We start from the raw sequence: 20032 nt of genomic DNA, 5'->3' as shown, positions 1-20032 counted from the left end.
CTGAGCTTCTCTCTTCTTCTAAAAATTTCTGTTTTGCCGGGAAGCACCCCCCCCCCCATGCAGCCCCAGATGTGGGCTGGTAAACTCTCCACACACCCTGAATTTATAAATAATAACTCCAAGATCACCATACCTCTGAGAAAAGGGAATATTATGAGAAATGACAATCTCAGACTTAGCATGTGTAAATCCAGATATTCGGGTATTCAGTCTTAGCATTACAGGATTTGCTGTAATGGGTTCCAACATTTCAAATGGTTATTGAGTGTTCTTTATGATCATTCTGATTTCTAAAGTATAAAACACTCCTATGACGTTTTTAACACAGAGAAGTAGATAACTGCAGTCTTGACACAATGTTCTATTTTTATATTATCTGTGTTACACGTCCTTTCTTATCAAACAGGTTTTCTTAACATAATCTGAAACAACTAGATCTCCTGTACCACTGAGGTTTGGGGGTTAGTACAGGACATTCCATTTTACTACGAATCTAAACCTCAGTAGGTCATATTGCCTGCTAAGCAATGATGATCGGTGAGTGATATGTATAAAGCCCTTTCATTACACTGTTGGTATAAAATTACTTTCTTTTTTACTGGACCTTGACACATGAACCGGACTGAAATAATTTAGAACTAGTTTTAAAAATGTTAGAACCATGCATAATATTGAAAGAACCATATGCATGAGACTTTATACTTGGTGGGTAGTAGAAACCAAAATAATTCTACCATACTATGAACAAGTCAGGGAACTGGAAATTCAGAGATTTTTTTTGTTTTATTTTATACATGTATTAAATGGGTAAGCCCAGTGAACACAATTGTCCCTGTATGTATGGCTTCAGCAAGCAGTTTATTAACAGCTCAGAGCATTAATTCTCTCTGCTTACTGCCAGACAGCTTTAAGAGATAGTGGGTTTATTACCCAGCATTCCCTCAGGCAAGCATTGACAGCTATAACCAATGGATAACATTTTCATGCAGTGTTAACTGACTCATAGTGCCTGCTTGGCATTGGTATGCATGACAATAGGAAGCACTGTATAACTCAAAGTTAAGCATATCACTTAGAGTGTGTCTTCATCTGCTACAAATCAGTTATCAATTTGAATGTGTACAGCTTAATGCTAGCTTTACCTAAACTAATCTGCCAAAACTCTTTGTTCGTGTTAAGCACAGAGAAGTATGTAGCATTTTGCATTCATGCAACAACAGACTTGGCAAGGGGGGTTAGTATAATGCTTAAAAATCATCATCTCACATATATAAGACACAGTGTTTGATTCTGATCTCCAGTTATTAACTAAGGTTAGTACAAGTTTTGATTCTGACCTCTGGTTGTTGGCTAAACTTGTAATAGTCTGTAAACTGATTGCCTAGTATTTACCTATCAATGTGTTCAGATGTCAAAACTGGATAGTCTTTCCTTTTGATCTATTTATTTAAGTCTAGTGGAGTTATACATATTTTCAATTTTTCCTGTTTCATGACTCTTAGTATGTTATTTGCCATTCATTTGGGTATGTTTGCTTAGCAATAACTCTCATAGCTTTCATGCACTTTAATTCATGTTCAGAGCTACATCTGAGCACAACAGGAACTCTTCTTGGTGCATGATTTAATGACATTGCCTCAGGTGAAATGTTAACATGTCACATTTCTTACAAACAATCCAAATCACCAATAAACAAGTCAGAATAGTTTGGCAAGATATGTTTCTGAAGTTGAAGTTACGTATTCATAGCAGAAGTTCTGTTAATGCATCTACTAGTCATGTCACCATCATTATATTGACACCATGTCCCTTTTCATGCACTACATCAGTTCATTGACCTTCCTAAATATGAGCACTGCCACAGGACACTAAATGAATGTGTCAGCTGTCACAGGATACTAAATGAATGTGTCAACTGTCACAGGACACTAAATGAATGTGGCAGCTGTCACAGGATACTAAATGAATGTGTCAGCTGTCACAGAACATTAAATGAATGTGTCAGCTGTCACATGATACTAAATTAATGTGTCAGCTGTCACAGGACACTAAATGAATGTGTCAGCTGTCACAGGATACTAAATGAATGTGTCAGCTGTCACAGGTTACTAAATGAATGTCTCAGCTGTCACAGGACATTAAATGAATGTGTCAGCTGTCACAGGACACTAAATGAATGTGTCAGCTGTCACAGGATACTAAATGAATCTGTCAGCTGTCACAGGATATTAAATTAAAGTTAAAGCTGCCCCAGAACCTATGTTTCATAATTTCTAACCCAGTATGTCTTTAGTTTTACCAGATTTAATGAACTGACCATTAATTTGACTTTTGCTTCAATCTAAAATAACCAGTGGATCACTTTGTAACTCCACAGCTTGATTCCTTTTATTTAGACCAAGTGTATCATAAACATTACTGATTTCTTCCCAAATTCTACTTATTTTAAGTTTTTCTCTCTTCTTATCTGCCTTTCGTTATTGCTCTTTTAACACTCCAATTTACAGTTTTTCTACAGGTTCTTGTAAATATTCCTTCTCAAGGTTTATCCTGCTGCTATTGTATTGGATTTTTTGAAACTTATATATAAATATGTTGGCTTTGTTTATTTCATTTTATGTAAATGTTTCTTGTCAATATTACCATTGTAATTTTAGTCTTTGTATTAATTACTGTTTTTTTGGAATGTCTATAATTGTAATTGGAACTTTTCTCCTTGGGTCTCCACAGAAAATGGGCCTTTGGCTCAGTTGGACCAATCTGGTTAACAAATGACAATACATAGATAAATAAATAAATGAAAATAAATTACAACACATTATGTTTGGTTGTGTTGAATTATTTTCTAAGGACACTATTTGCAACATCCAGAGTTCAAGCTTGCTCATCTAGTGCCCAGAGCCAATCTGATGCCCCCCAGCTCCTCTAAGTTGAGGAGCATAAAAAAGGTCCATCATCTGATCCCTCAATACTAAGTCTATTCCTACCAATCTACACTCTTCTACCCTCTCTATTCAAAAAAGGTCCCATCTTTTAGTATCTACTTCTGTAGTAGGTCCATTCTCCCAAACTGCATTCCTCAACTCTTAAGTTGAAGAGCATAAAAAACATTTTCTGGCTCAAACTGTAACAAATGGCTTGCTACAAACACAAATGTATGTTGTAGCAAGTGTTATGCTACAGTTACTATACCCACCCACTGAACAGTTTAGCCCTGATACCAAATACAGTATCAGCATTAATTTCTGAATATTGGTACTGTAATAAAGTCCCATCAGCAACTGCCAACTGTGCCCCCAACACATTGTGTCCAAGGTGACTGCCCCTTTTGCCCCTTCCTAGTTATGATTTTGGGAATACCAGTTTGTATTTTTCTGTACCTGCACTCACAGTCAAGCCAAATATGTCCTCTTGGCTTCAGGCTTTACCTTGAATATCTCAACAAAATAATCAAAGACATGTACACTTTATTAGAAAACCTGAATACCTAAAATGTAGAGTCAAATACTATATTAAATGCTGCATCAGTGCCATACTTAGATGAAATGCACATGCCTTTAACATAATCTTTGCTGAGCAAAAATCACTTTTACAACAATGTCTGGTATGGATTGCATTCATTGTATGTAACTCAACAGCACTCATGAACATTTTTGCTTTAATCTGCTTTTTCATGTCTAAAGCATGCAGATTCCTATTTATATACAAGTATGTATTTTTAATTTATTTGTTTATTTGAATTTGTTTACCAGATTAGAGCACTAATCAAATGTGACCAATTTCAGTCTCAGCCCTAGGTCAGAAACTGGCCAGACACACAAAATAGACAAGAGTGCAGTAATATATAAATGAAAATAAAGCAGTTCAATGGGAGAGAAGTTATTTGAATACATAGTAAATCCAATGTATTAATATGCCATACATACATACATTTCAGAAATTAGTCCAAAATAAGTTACGGCTGTGAAAAGGAGCAAAGGACCTTAGCATATGAGTTAGAGTGGAGAAGAGTTAAAGCAGATCTAAGTGATGTCACCTGGGGGTTAACAGGTACATTGCACTTGATTAACTAAATGTGATTTTAGAGAACAGAAACTGGAATACGAAGATGTGGGTCTTTAGTTTCAGGTGGATTGGACTCCCACAGCTGGAGCTAGAGATCATGCTGTAACACTTTATTTTTCACTTTACATACTTCTGTGAAATTGCCTGAATGGGTTACTAGCTTTGAAATGTGCACTCTCATGTCTGCAGCCACATTACTTATTCCAGGTGCTCTACATACCCACTAACTACCAGATTCTGTTTTCAGTGCTATGTACCTGCCAGTATTCCTGCTTCATGTTTTAGCAGTTCTGGGCTTCCATTTGCTCTCATATGATACACTTTAATTTCCACAGTCATTCTTTTAAGATGTATGCGTTTACTCATTCCACATGAAAGGAGCACTTCATCAAGTATCTCATCAGCTTCCTTTAACGCCCTGCTTCTGCCCTGGTCATCACTGATCCCACACATTATTCTGTCTCTTAGCAGTGAAGGATATCAATCACCAGACTCAAAATTGGGCATTCTGTGTGTGACAGTTCGGTCACATAAACATCTATTGATTCCTGAACCTCTTTGTGAATCCTAGGAAAAAATGAATTCTTTATATATGGTAGAGTCTTCTTTTGCAAATAATAAGCTTTAAATGTGTTTCTCAAAACAAAAATCACTGTTTTGTTCTTCCACTTTTGTCAAATGTTTTAAGAAATGTATTTGCTTCCTCACCTATAACATGAATGAACCATCCACAATGGATTTTGTTTATGGCTTCTAGCAAGTCTAGTCACAGTGGAATAAAGCTCAACCCTTTGAATCCACAATTTTCAATGTTCTGGCATGTTTCCATGAGCCTTCAATGATGTTTGTGCTTTTGGTAAAGATATATTTAGCCAAATGTCAAATAAATGCTAGTGAAGGATTTCTAGTTCAGTATATATTGGAACAAATTAATTGTATATTTGTGAGAGTAAGTTTGCTACTACATTTTGGGGAATTAAAGTCATTATAACATTAGAAATACATTAATGTGAAAAGGGAAATGGAATTAATATTGTTTCATCGAAAATGAGGAAGTGAGACTGACCTGTTATTACATGTGGCTGTAATATACCTGAAGCTTCCTGACGAAATTTGCAAAATGCAGAAAACAAAGCTTCAGAGCTTGAACTGACAAAAAAAAAAAAGCAAAATAAAAATGTGACTGCTGCTAAACTATGTTTAATTCTGACCCATGAGTATCATCATAACTGAATAAGAGGCAACAGATGTGAATGCACTCAGAGAAAACCGTTACTGAACTGCTCAACAGAGAAAGGTCACATGACAGTGTGATTACAATTATCAGTAACACCCTTCAAAGACAACATTGCCTATTTAATACACATTTCATATATAACCATATATATGACAGTCTCTAAGCTTCATCCAGGATTTTGCAAAAGCAGTAATATCAGGCTGCTTATCTGGTATTCATTATTCAAACTGTGCAATTTTATTATGGGATTCTGACCCCTTTTCAGTTGGTCAAGGAGGTCACTGGTAGCCCTGGACTTTCAATGCTTCAAACCAAGAATACTCCAAGAATATGTAGCAATATATGTTTGAAAAATCTTGCTAAAGACAGAAAGAGAGAGAAGAGTCCATTGTGGTTGTCTTACTACTTTGGGAATTTTACCAACGCACTGCATAGGTAAGAAAGTCATCAGCAAAGCCACCAGATATATAATTGAATTTAATATGTGTTAATCAGCTATTGAAAGAGTTAAAATGGTTTGATATTAACTCCATTTACTAACAGTCATTTTCAAGAAGGCTATACACAAATTAGTGACTGTTTGCTGCTGTTTTAGGTCATGTATCTAGTATCTCCAGAATGCAGGCTACATTATTGTGAATTTTTTTTACAGAAAGATACTTGGACAAGGACATTTAAGGTACCCTTACATTGTGCTCCTGCATTCAAAGTAAAGACACAGCTATTGCATCCTGAATTTTAATGCAAAATCATTATAATATTATTTTATGTCAAATGTTTAAAAAGAATGCAATGGTCAACTTTATGTAGAACTATGCATTTATTTTAAGACTGAAGTCACAGTATTATATATTTATATTATTGATGGCTTTTATAATTGCTACTCTGAAGAGAAGTAATAGCTATACTCCCATTTTAAACTGAATGATTTGCAAATAATTCATTTTTTTTCCCTAATGTGCATTCTGACTGTAATATGACTATACCTACCAATGTCAATATCTCTGCACTTCTTTCAGGCTTTCTTGTGATATTTTCACAGTGAAATGTCTTAGTTCTTAGCTTCATGCAGTACATTGGAAGAGCCAATGACATTAAAATCTACATGACAACAGCATCTTGAATATGTACGTGTTCATCTACAACTGTAAATCTTTTTTTTTTTGCTATACATTTAAGATAATAGAAAATAAATAGTTTTCTGAGAAATAAACAAATTTTCTAATAATATAATAGATGCCTAAGTCATTTGATGTTAACCATCATATCGCTGAATCTGTTCAAAATTTTCTAGCAAATTTCTCAGCAAAATTTATTTTATTATTTTATTTTATTTTACATTTGTTGACCGGGCTAGTCTAACTGGATATATGTCCATTTTCAGTAGAGGCCCGGGGAGATAAGCTCCATGACAAACTGTTAACATAAATAATTAAAAAAGAAATATACAAAAAAAAAACTGGTTATAATACTATATGCACTGAGACATCTAGTTAATATGCACACTAGAGTTTCAAAAAAATTACATGGGGTACATTTCATAATGCAAAGAGCAGGCATACAATCTAGTTCAATGTACAGGTGAAGTACCTCACTTAATGGCAAAGAAAAATACAGGTGAAGTACATCACTTAATGGCAAAGAAAAATAAAACAGGCGGTATACAGTCTAATGCCATGTACACTACATTACACAATAAAAGATGCTGCTAATGATCGTTAGAAGTAATAATTAGTTACAAAGAAAAATTAAAATGTTTTTAATAATTTTTTTTAAATGTAATCAACATTTAGATCACAGACTACCAGACTGAAGTCAAGTTTTAGTGGTTTTGTCTCCATATTTTCACCAGAAAATAAAGCTTAAACTCATCTTTAAATATATCAAGTACAAGCTCATGTGAATGAAAAACACTAGCCAACAAACATCCTCAATTAGCATACTTGACAGCAGTCATATTACTATTTATAGTTATATAAAATATTTATATAGAATCAATACAAATAAAAAAACTGATACACGTTCCTTAAGTATTATTGTAATTGATACCATATTAGCATTTTTTAAATATTCTGTCATTTGTCATAGGTTGTTGTCAGCTTTTAACCTTATTTGCAGCTGTAACTCCTTATTCTAATGAGTCACAATCCCCATCTCTTGGATAAGAAATTATATTGCCCAGTACAAGAAAAAAAAAACCTTAACTTCTGCACAAACAAGGGTGTGCCTGTAAAGCACATCAATATTCAATGTATTTTATAACATATAAGTGTTTACTCGTATATTAAGATAATCTTTAGTTTTCTTTACCATTACAGACTGACTCACATGTCACACCATAAAGCATGCAAGTAAAATATGCAGAAGGACTGTACCTGCTATCAGTAGTTGTAGTAATAAACTCATGAACTCTGCAGAATTTACGTGAATAGCTATCAATATTCCTAGACTGGCTACAGTCATATTTGCTATATCATTCATTTTCAAACGTATATGTCAAATTAATGTTCCCTTTAGCCACAAAAATAACAGACAGTCCTACAACTTTGCATATATGAGATTGTTCCTCAATGATTTTCTAGCTGCGTTCCATTATTCTTGTAATATGCTCAGCACCTACACAATATGCTGCTGAACATGTTAAAGTCCCACCAATTCTTGTTCTCATTAGCCAAGAAACATATAGCAGTGCATTTTTTCTTCAATATTGGTTGATAAACCAATTCTCTGTCAGAATATATTTTAAAATATTCTGCACAAAATGCATGTAGACTCTGAGTTTGTTTGTGTCTTTCGGCTTTTCCCGGTTAGGGGTCGCCACAGCGGAAATCCGGTCCGCTAATGATTGGTAATTGATTTTTATGTGCAGAGTTACCAGCCCTGACGCACAACCTTCAATGAAGGTACGCCCATTCACGCATGTCTCCACGCAAAAGACGCTCTAGCTGTGAATCGAACCAGACAGCGTCTTACTGTGAGGCGACTAATTATTTTAATTTTGAAATTTCAAAAGCAAAACCTTCATTCAGAGCAGATAATCTAGAGGGCAAAAAAGTTTCTATCTTGCTACACTATTTTTATGAAACAAGAGTGTCCACTACTTACACATAGATACCTTGTAGAGAATTTCAGATTCCTAAAAACCTTAGATCTTGATACATTTCCTTCATTGTTAGCTTATACCTCCATATCTAATTACCCTTTGACCAAAAACAAGCATGAGAAACAAAACTAGTTGGATAATTTAATCAAAAAATTTGCCAAAATTAATACCAGTACCCATCCATGTTGTCATCAATAAAATACCTGCAAAACATTCCTCTTATGATAAATGCTTTCATATGCTTACTGTATTTGTCTTTCCTATTCTGCCATCATTATAATAGTAAAGTCAGGGACACTAAGAGCCTCATGACCATACCATGTAATTGTTAATAAAATTCATTATCAAAAGGGAAACAGTTGCACATTAATATTGTTTCCAACAGAGTACAAATAATTTCTACTTGAATATTATCAGTCATCTTATGTAACTTCTTTTCATGTCAAAATCTTCATTTTATATAAAAGAGGCATATAATACAAATTAACCAGAAGTCCAAAAGAATAACATTTCTTCCATAGCACATCTTTTTAACTCTTCCAGAAAGTGCCAACAGTCTCTGGTATAACATTTTACTGCCTCAGTCATTTCCTTTCAGACATAATCTAATTAAATTTCAGTAGGTTCTCTCAGCCTTAGATGCTGATTCAATTGTCTAGACTCTAAATGAAGGGGATTGTTACTGATTATTAGAATATAAGGAATTACAAAGGCAACTACAGTTAATGTTAATCAACCTCTAGGACTGAATGATAGTAAGGATATTAAAATGTGTAAAAAATATGTGATTTTTAATAGTTTTGTGGAAAACGTTTTCATTTTTACATTTATATTGATTCCATAGATATATTATCATATAATTGTATATAGCAATATGACTGCTTTCTAGTGTGTAGAGGCTGTTTGTTGATGATTTTCATGATCTTATACTTGAAATACTTTGAGATGCCTGTAACTTTTAAATTTTAGTTTCTGATGAAGTCTCTGGTAAAAATTAAGGGATCAAAGTACTAAAACATGATACACAATCCACATATATAAAGGTGTCATTCATGTAGTGAAAAAAACAGGTGGACGAACAGAGCAAAGGCAGGCAAAAATAATGACTATGTACTTACTATAAATTACCATTCATTGCCTATAAAAGATCGTGACACAGTGGGGAATGGGAATATGTCCTTTTTCCACTGTAGTGCAGTCTCGGAGTGGGTAGCTATAAAGTAACATGAAGTTTCAATTACCTTATAGCTACAGACACACACACACACACACACACACACACACACACACATAAATATATATCTATCTATATATATATATATATATATCAGACACACATCAGTTTTCTGTGCAAGACTGCTATGCTCAGGAGACATACAGCAGGTAGGTTTGCACTTTCAGTGGGGACCTTGCAGTGGTTAAGTTAATCACTGATCTCTTGATGACAAGATTGATGTGTTTACCCTTCATTTTGAAAAAACTGGAATACACTTAATAAGAGAGATGTTATAGAATCAGCTAAGGCTTTGTACAGTTCTGCATTTTACCCATCAGTACCTGGTGTCTTTCCTAGTGGCAATTTCTTAACAGCAGTTTTCACCTCTACCATCATGATGGGCTTCCATAGTTTAATTTTGTATGTTTATCAAAGGTGTAGGTCTACCTTTTCCAAAATCCTTCTCCCCAATTAGGGCCTCTATCCCCCGACTCTGAATGTAGCCCTTGGTAAATCTGAACAAACTCATTACTGTTAGGATGATTCTTGCATAAACTGTCAACATGATTCTTCTGTATACTGTTGACATGATTTCTTGTTCAATTGCTAGCATGATTCCTTAGTATAATTCTGGCATGAATGCTCAGTATACTGCTGGCATGATTCCTTAGTATAAGTCTGACATGAATTCTCAGTTTACTGCTGGCATGATTCCTTAGTATAATTCTGGTATGAATCTTCACTATACTTCTGGCATGATTCCTTAGTATAATTCTGGCGTGAATGCTCAGTATAATGCTGTCATTATTCCTTAGTATAATTCTGGCTTGATTCTTTGCATAATGCTGGCATGATTCCTTAGTATAATTTAATGCTGGCATGATTCCTTAGTATAATTCTGGCTTGATTCTTTGCATAATGCTGGCATGATTCCTTAGTATAATTCTGGTATGATTATTTGTATAATGCTGACATAAGTCATTGGTATAATTCTGGTATGATTCTTTGTATAATGCTGGCATAAGCCCTTGGTATATTGTTAGCATGATTCTTCTCTGCACTGTTAACATTATTCTTCATTATAGTACTGGCATGATTCCTCAGTGTATTGCTTGGTATGATCCCTTAGTATAATACAGGCAAAATTCCTCAATATACTACTGCCAGAATTCTGCATCTTTGGTAACTCCTTACAAGGTTTATTATCAAATGCCCTTGCTACAGTAGTGATCCTCTTCACCTGTAATTGTGTCTGAGAGCTTTCCAGGTAGCTTATCCTTTTATCCACATGTTTCTCCTGTTTATCCCTTTTGTGTTGTGTTTTACTTTATGCTGGGCTTTATATTGTTTTCAAAGGTCTTTGTTTAGAAATCTGATTTTCTTAGCTGCTACAAGTACTGTAGAAGCTTCCTCTTTGAATTGAGAGGTATGAGTGGCTGGACTGCTTCAGTATTTTAACTTAGTTGCATAGACTTTCTCCTTCTAGTTTACTCAAGTCTCACCAGATATTTGCAGGAATACCTCCCACAGGCTTACAATGTATACAGTCTAGGAGCCTCTCCTTTGTATTCCCTATCAGATCAGTGTCTTTGAAGTGCAGAGGATTTTGTGCCTGATGTCTAGTCTGTTCCACAGAGTCTTGTACAGAAAACTGATGTGTGTCTACTAGATTGAGAGGTAGTAGGCTGTCATGAGTTAGCTCCCTATATATCCTGAACCATTTTGTAAACTAATCAGTAATTCAGGTGGGTAATGCTGGAACTGTTTGGGGTTGTAAGGATATATTCCTCTGTTTCCACATGCAAAACCCTTGTAACATCTATATGCTTAAATTGTTTATGAAATGACTAATGGCCTCTCTGAATACACGTACTCTTTGTTGCTCTTGATGTCCTCTCCCTGACTGAATCTAATGCTGTATTAAAGTTACTCTATATGGACTGGTAAATTGTGGATCTTCTTACTCCCTGTTGAAGTGGAGCAATTCAGTATTGTCGAGTTGTGCACACTTTCTTTATAGAGATCATCTTACAGGGTGTAGTAGATAGTCTAGAGTGGCCTGGCTGCCTTCACCCACCATCCCTGGGTACAACACTGTTCCAAATGGACCTATTTTGGTGTCAGCCCAGAAGAAAGCAAATAACAATATAAAATAAAAGGAAGCATAAAATATGAAACATACACAGAGTACTAATTACCTCTGTAACAAACACATGGAAAGGAGTACATACCAGAAACACTTTATCGGTGATACAGACTAAATTTAGGAAAAGTCACACACTCACAATAATCAAGAAATATGTAGCACTAGTTATTATACAGGAGAACTATGGGAAAGTTCAAAGTGGGAGATGGAGGAATGGGACGGGGAGTGATACAGTTAGTGAATGCAAAGTATGGGGGAGTAGAGCAAATTAAGATGTGATATATACTTAGAAGTGGGTGGTGCATTATAAGAGAATCCTGCCATGGAGTTATGACTCACATTGCACTGACGTAAGCCCTCCCTAAATACTTTGGAATCCTGTTTTGCCTACTTGAAATTGTACATAAAACCTTACTTTTAGCATGTAATTTAAACCCCGTAACATTAACAGAAGCACTTAACTGTCTGTAGAATGAAACCAAATGATCTAGGGCTTACTTTGTGGCTTTAGATTTCCTAGTAACAGTCTGCCCACAAAAATTAATAGAGTTGAAAGGTATTAAACGTATACCAGTTTTATACACTCACCAGCAAAAGTATGAAATCTCTCACAGTTTAGACCACAGAAATAAGACACTCATGCACACAGGCACACACAATAAACACACACACACAGTACCCTCATGTTACCTGCTTTCAGGTACTTCGTCCCTGTTCTAACTTTTGTCCTGTTCAATATAATTCTTTATTCCACTAGTTACTGTAACAGGATGGGGTACATCCATGTTGCCTTGCCCTACTGTGATTTCTACATATTTTCCTTATGAGGTATCCATTTCTTCTTGAAAGCCAGCTGTCTGGAGAGGTTAAAGCATGTAGATAAGTCAGGTTCATCTGTGAATCATTTCTGTGATTACTTTGTTCTATGTTCTTCTTCTGTACAACCTGCCCGTAGTGGTACTTGTCAGATGATGTCCTTTCTGTTTGTCGACAGCTTCCTGCAGCTTGTTAATGAAAGCAGTTTTCAGCCTTGATTGAATCTGTATACTCCAGTTCTCTGCCCAGTGAGGATGTTATTTTGCCCATCTCATTAGAGAGATCCTGAGATCCCTGTAGGATCAGTGGGCAACTCACATTTGTCTCTGCCTTGCACTTTATGAGAATGAGTAAACTGTATTAGTCTAGTGATGGCAGTACCAGTTTTCAGGCTAACAAGTGGCCAGACTTTTTCAATTAATTCATCTGCACTTATAACACCTTTTTATATATTCCACTTAACACCCTTAGTTCCTTAAGGCATTAAAACATTTCTGGATGATTTATTTATCTAACTAACTTATCAATTAGTAATATAAGATATATGACAGATTAAGGATTTAGAAACAAAATGTTACTAAGTTTGTTAATCTAGGATATATTTCTGCGGAGATGATAATCACTGTTTGTCACTTGTTATTTGTGTAACATTTACGGCCATATTTCCATACCTGACTGATCTGAATGTCATTGTACAGCACAGTGTGAAATGCCATCATGCCAAAGAGAAAACCATACTCTCTCTGTTTATGTAAAATGCAGTACGCTGGATATATTGTTATATATTTCCAGGAATTATGAAAATACGTCACAATTCCATATGTACAATAGTCCCAAAACCAACAGATGTACCAACTGTGGCATGACGCCAGCTTAAACCTTAGATAACAGTGAAGAAAGCTGTCACCGATACTTAAAGCTGTCACCGATACTTAAAGCTGTCACCGATACTCCCAGTATACGTTGTTCAGTTTGAGACATTGAGGGTATTTATATCATTAGGTATTCAAACAGACGTAATGGTTCTTATTACTGAAAATATCTGAATAAATAAGCAAACAGAAAAGAATGTCCTGTTGTCACATGAAAGTTGAAGTCTGGCTGACCAAAGTGCTGCTTACACTAAGGATGGCAGAAATAGACAGCTTGCCTAGTATGCAAAGCTGCACAAAGGTGCCTTGCATTATATGCAGGCCTCCTTTAACCCATGGATACCCTCATTCTTCATGGTGTAGATCTGCCATATGGAATGCCAGGAAATGTGTTGCCACATGTAAATGCTATAAGCCTATTATGAATTTGGTGCACTGCTCTGGAAGACAAAATGCCTAGCATATTAATTCACAGATGTGCACAATCGTCAATTCATATACAGAGAATCACACAGAATGTATAAGTATACTTAGTGATTGAACTGCATATACCTATGGAATTTACTGAGAGGGAATCTGACCTGTGTTCATCCTAGCAAGATTATCAAGCCAGGAAAAAATGTGCAGTAAAATGTGATTGTATGACTGGGTATCTGAGCTAATGTCCATGCACATACTTACATGTGTGTGTGTGTGTGTGTGTGTGTGTGTGTGTGTGCGTGTGTGTGTGTGTGTGTGTGTGTGTGTGTGTGTGTGTGTGTGTGTGTGTGTGTGTGTTTGTGCGTGTGTGTGTATGTGTGTGTGTGTGTGTGTGTGTGTGTGTGTGTGTGTGTGTGTGTGTGTGTGTGTGTGTGTGTGCTCGAGCACGTGTAACTGTCTGAATTCTTATTGTGAGTGACTGAGTGAATGAATGTACTGTGTGTATGTAATCATGAGGCAGATGACTACTGCCTGGTCAAACCTGTGGCTGTTATGGATTGGGAAACTGTGGATGCAGGGTGTGCCAGCACTAAATACATATGCATATGTGTGTGGGTGTGTGCGTCTTTCATGTGTGTGCGTGTGTGTGTGTGTGTGTGTGTGTGTGTGTGTGTGTGTGTGTGTGTGTGTGTGTGTGTGTGTGTGTGTGTGTGTGTGTGTGTGTGTGTGTGTGTGTGTGTGTGTCTTTCTATTTGTGTGTGTGTGTGTGTGTCTTTCCATTTGTGTGTGTGTGTGTGTGTGTGTGTGTGTGTGTGTGTGTGTGTGTGTGTGTGTGTGTGTGTGTGTGTGTGTGTGTGTGTGTGTGTGTGTGTGTGTGTGTGCATTTGTGTGTGTGTGTGTGTGTGTGTGTGTGTGTGTGTGTGTGTGTGTGTGTGCCCCTACTATTCAGAATATACTTCTCCAAAGTACAGGCAAAAACTAACGGTCTGTGGCTGACAAAGTTTGCCGATTACTGCAAACTAGGAGTGGTCATTCAGTCCCCTAACAATGTCAATATCCTACTAGAAGGACTTACACAGACTCACGATTGGTGCAAAAGTCATGGACTTACACTCAATGGAAAAAAAAAATGCATTATCATCCCCTTCAGCAAGGATGATGTTCCTGCAAACTACTCCATAAATAGCAATACCTTAAGCACCCAATCACTTGTGAGAGACTTGGGCATGCAGGTTGACATGAACCTTACTGTCGCTCATCCAGTCAGGATAAAATAGACAAGTCTTTGTGAGTTCTGTTCGAGCAATTCTCACCTTAGCAAATGTGTCTGTTGACATAACATTACACTTTGAACCTGTGTCTATTTTGAGCTTGGAGGATTTACCATTGATCTGGACAGTACAAAACACTTCGGTCTTTGCCAACAAATGCACTGCATCAAACTTTTCATGAATTACTGATAAACCATCTACATAGAAAGTAGAGATGCAGCTCTCTATATGATCAACTTGTTTTTTCGAGTGACCCTTCTTTATAACTGCGAGATTTGCTTGATTTGCAAATCTTTTGAAAATAGTTCCATTTTTTACACTTGTGGCATTGCTGACCAAATGCTAATCATTTTTCCCTTTTAGACTCATGATTGGCACCACAATTGTGACAGTTAACAATAAAGCTGGATTTGTGTTTTGCTGACTCACCCTTGTATTGCACTGAGCACGCCCTTTTCTTAGAACTTGCTGGACAACTATGTGGTTTCCCAGGAAAACCTGCAGGGGCTGTAGCTGCCATGTGCTTAGGCCTGCTTCTGCCAGTCATATGTTGCATGCTGTCTACATTTGCTCTGGAGCCTGCTGAAACCATGCTCTTATCACTTGCAAGCATACTTGTGTACCTTTCTGTAACTTCGTGGATTTGACAAATCTCAACAGCTTTACTCAACATTAAATCACTGTCACAAAGCAAAATCTTTCTCACAGCAGTACTATTAATACCACACACAAGCCTGTCCTTTATTAACTCATCTTTTAAGTCACCAAACCGACACATTTTAGCTTTGTTTCTCAGGTCAGTTATATAAGCTGCAAATGTTTTCCCTGGTTTCTGATCTCTTGTATAAAACAAATGCCTCTCTAATGTAATATTTGTCTGGGGGTTACACATTTCCCTGAATTTGTGATTCAAACACTTGGGGTCTTTCCTTGATTTAGCCTGTACAACAATATGATGGTTTTCACATTCTCGCTTATATGCTGCTGGTGCATACACAATTGAATGCTCTCTTTCAATGGCCTCTGACCCAGCTAGATTTAGCAAAATGAATGCCCTGGTGCATGCATCTTTGTCAGAATAAGCTGCTTATATAAAAATATCATACTCTTATAGGTTCATAGATTCATAGGTAGGTACTAGGCTATTGGCCCTAGTGCCTATATATGCCTAGCCAAAAAATGTATCCTGGCTTTCGCCACCCAAGAAAATTATTTCCCTGTGCCCCTGTCAAGCAGAGCCACAGAAGTGATCCCTGGGGTGAATTTCCCATTTCCCATCCAATCATCAAGATTTTTCTTGAAGAGTGCTAATGAGGAGCTCTGTTTGACATAGATAGGTAGTCTGTTCCAGAGTATGGGAAGTCTCTGGGACAGGAATCTATCCCTCCAGCATGTTCTGTTTATTGTGGTGACAAGGTTTAGGTCCCTAGAGCATGTAGCTTGGAGGGATTGGGATTTCTTTAAGTGGAGCATGTCCAACAGCTCTGGGTTTGACATAGCTTTGTATGTTAGGCAGAGATCGCCCCTGAGTAGGCGATATGCGGTGGAGTAAAGCTGTAGTTCTTTGAGACGGTCTGCGTAGGGCATCTGTTTGAGGCCAGTAATCCTCTTTGTGAGGTATTTCTGTGGTCTTTCCAGTTGTTATAGATGTCTTGTGAGGTACATACCAAAAGGGGTGTTGTACTCTATAATGGGTCTAATGAGTGATGAGTAGAGGGGAACAATTACCTCTTTTTTTCTGGATGAGAATCCTTTTGTGATGAGATGAGCCATGTAGAAGGATTTCCTGACCACTGTGGCGATGTGATTATCAAAGGAGAGACTACTGTCCACCTGTGTCCCAAGGTCTCTTATCACATTTTTGGCATTAAGTAGACTACCAGCTATGTGGTAGTTCATGGGTACAGAGTTTTTACCAAAGGGGATGACAATACACTTTTTGGCATTGAGCTTCAGGCCATGGCTTTGACACCAGGTATATGTCTCAGTGAGGCCCTTTTGTAGTTTGTCCACATCATTAGGAGTTTCAGTTATGGCTCCTAGTTTGCAGTCATCTGCAAACTTTTTTAGCCAAAGACCTTCTGTGTTAGCCTGCACTTCAGAGAAGTAGATACCAAACAGGAGAGGACCCGGGACTGAACCCTGAGGTACTCCACTTGTCACTGGTCTGAAGTCAGATTTGGAATCCGCTACTTTCACAGTGTGGGTTCTGTCCATGAGCCAGTTGGCATCCCAGCTTGTAACATAGGAATTTATACCTAGTTTAGTGAGCTTATCTATAATTCCAGAGTGGGGGATGGTGTTGAAAGCCTTGGCGAGATCTAGATAAGCTGTGTGAACCATTTTACCCTCATCTATGGCTTTAGTGACTGTTTCAAAGAAGTCAATCAGGTTTGGGAGACATGATCTGCCTTTTACAAATCCAAACTGGGTAGGGTCCAGAGTTTGGAGATTACCAATGTCTTTGTTTATGAGTTCCACGATGATACGTTCCATGGCCTTGCAGACCAGGCTCACCAGGCTAATGGGGCGGTAGTTCCCAGAGTCCGTCATGGCTCCCCCTTTGTGGAGTAGGATAACCGTCGCTGTGCACTATTCAGTGGGTACAAAGCCTGAGGTGAGGCTATGATTGAACATGGTACTTAGGTAGGGTGCCAGTTCATTCTATAGTTCATGTAGAACGCAGCCTGGGATATTGTTAAGTCCCATGGATGCTGTGTTCTTGGCTTTGGAGAGTGTGTTTTTTACCTGTGCAGCCGTGATTATAGGAACTTTGCATTCTTCCGGTACAGAGATGGGCCCTCTAGGGGGTGAGAGGGGGTAAAGTTAGCAATGAACCTATCTGCTAGGATGTTGGCAATATCAGTTGGTTCTGTATATTTAGTGCCATTGTGCTGTAACTCAAAGCAGATCTGAGTGTTCCCATTGAAATTCTTGACATAGCTATAGAATGCTTTGTGGTTGTCTTTAGAGTCAGTGGCAATTTTGTTTTCGTAACTAGCTTTGGAGGATTTTATGAGGGATCTCAGCTTCTTACTGAGGTTGACCAGGGAGTTCCTCCAGTCATGAGATTTTACTCTTTTTTGCAACAGTTTCTTTCTTCTGTTGTAGAGTTTGTTTATGGCAGAGGACCACCAGACTGGCTTCCTTTTTTTGGAAGATAACATCTTGGTTCTATTAGGGATAGCATGATCCATGCACTCGTGGAAGTGCTTATAAAGTGCATTTGTGTAGGATTCAGTAGTCATACCTCTATTTTCCATCTGCATGGGTGTCATGAAGTTTGCTACTTCTGTCTTAAGAAGTGTGAAGTTGGCTTTGGAGAATTTTTTACGATTGTTTCCCTAATTTGGGGTGGGGGTGGGATGTGGATGTCTAGGCTGATTAGCTTGTGGAACACTGGTTTCCCATGTTGGTAATGACCAGGTCTAGGATATTGTTGCCCCTGGTGGGGGTGTGAATAAGTTGATCCAAGGCATTGGAATTTATGAATTCTAGAAAACATTGAGCAAAAGAGTTGGTACATGAGTAGTTTTCCCAGTTAATGGTGGGGTAGTTGAAATCGCCCATTCATAGGGTGTTGGATTGTACCCTAATACTTTCCAGTGTATCAAGAAATGAGGAGTGGGAATCCTGGGGCATGGTAGGGGGGTCTGTAGCAAGCTATAATTTGGATTGCAGTCTTGCCCAGAGTTAGTTGCACTTGGATAATCTCGTGCAACTAGCTTGGAGGTGTGGATATCCTTAATGAATATGGACCGCCTCTGCCTTTAGTGCTTCGTTCTGGGTTAGGTGGCTGAAAGGTGTGATATGAATTGTAGCCTGGTAATGCAGGGGTGCTTTCTGGAGCTTTGAACCAGGTCTCTGTCACTGCACAGATGTCAATGTTCTCCATTTTAAGGAGTGCCTCGAGTGAGTGCATTTTGAGGTTTGGACTTCTAGCATTGAGTAGCATTACCCTCAGATTTTGCTTGCTTGTACCTGTTAAGGTGGTGAATTTGTCATTTGAACCTTGCCTAAAAAAAGGCACTATAGGGGTGGCAAGAGCCTTAGCCAGTATCCAGAATCCTAAGGGCGGCAGGTGCAGGCCATCTCTGGCAAAGCATCGTGGTCTGTTGATCATGTCGTCCCAGGCAGACAAATACTGGATCCCCTTAGAATGACACCAGAAGCTTAGCCAATTGTTGAAGCCAATCATTTTGTCCTTGTACTGTGGTATCATTCTGGGTGATGGCAGGATGCTACTCAGAGTTAGCGTCATACCTGCCTGGGATACAAGATCGGAGAGCTCCTCCATGTCTCTTTTCATGTAGTCCAGGGAGGTACATCTCAGGTCATTCACACCAACATGGACAATGACAGTATCATATTTGTACTTATTGTGGAGTGAACTGAGTGCATGCATTATGTGGCGGATCCTGGTACCTGACAGGCATCTGACAGTAACTTTCTCCTTGTTTAGTCTAGTGAGTGGAACATCAGTGTGCCTGACTATAGAGTCACCTATGACTAGAGTGTTGGGTACATTGTTATGCCTTATGGGCTGTGGTTAAGTGGCACACTGAGTTTGTGGGCTATGTGTCATTTGGGTTATGTTGGGAAGTGGGGTTTGCTTGCGTTGATGCTTTGGATGCCCCTGACGCTTGGACAGGTTTTTATTGAGAGCCTCCGCGAATGTAGGTGTGTGTTTTGTGTTTCTATGTGTGTGTTTTGGTGGTGTAGGTTTTGAGGGACTGTGTAATGAGAGTGGTGCAAGTGTTTACCTTCTCCTCTTGACTGTCTAGTCCACTCTTGGGTGAAGAGAGCTTTGCTTCCAGTTTGGCTATATAAATGCATCTCTCATAGGTTGTAGTGTTGGGTGGTAGGAGGAGAGGGTTGTCTGTGTA

General features: G+C 37.8%; 1 protein-coding gene across 1 annotated transcript in view; it reads right to left on the bottom strand.

Moving 5' to 3' along the window:
• Positions 1-20032, bottom strand: part of LOC122793570 (calcium/calmodulin-dependent protein kinase II inhibitor 1-like) — a 338145-nt gene that overhangs the window by 151447 nt on the left and 166666 nt on the right. The gene's annotated exons all lie outside the window — the stretch shown is intronic.

Source organism: Protopterus annectens, chromosome 2.part0, assembly GCF_019279795.1.
Source record: "Protopterus annectens isolate FY-2018-M chromosome 2.part0, PAN1.0, whole genome shotgun sequence".
Lineage (NCBI taxonomy): Eukaryota > Metazoa > Chordata > Ceratodontiformes > Protopteridae > Protopterus > Protopterus annectens.
Note: the sequence above shows the minus strand (reverse complement) of the source record. Positions and strands in the feature narration are given on the sequence as shown.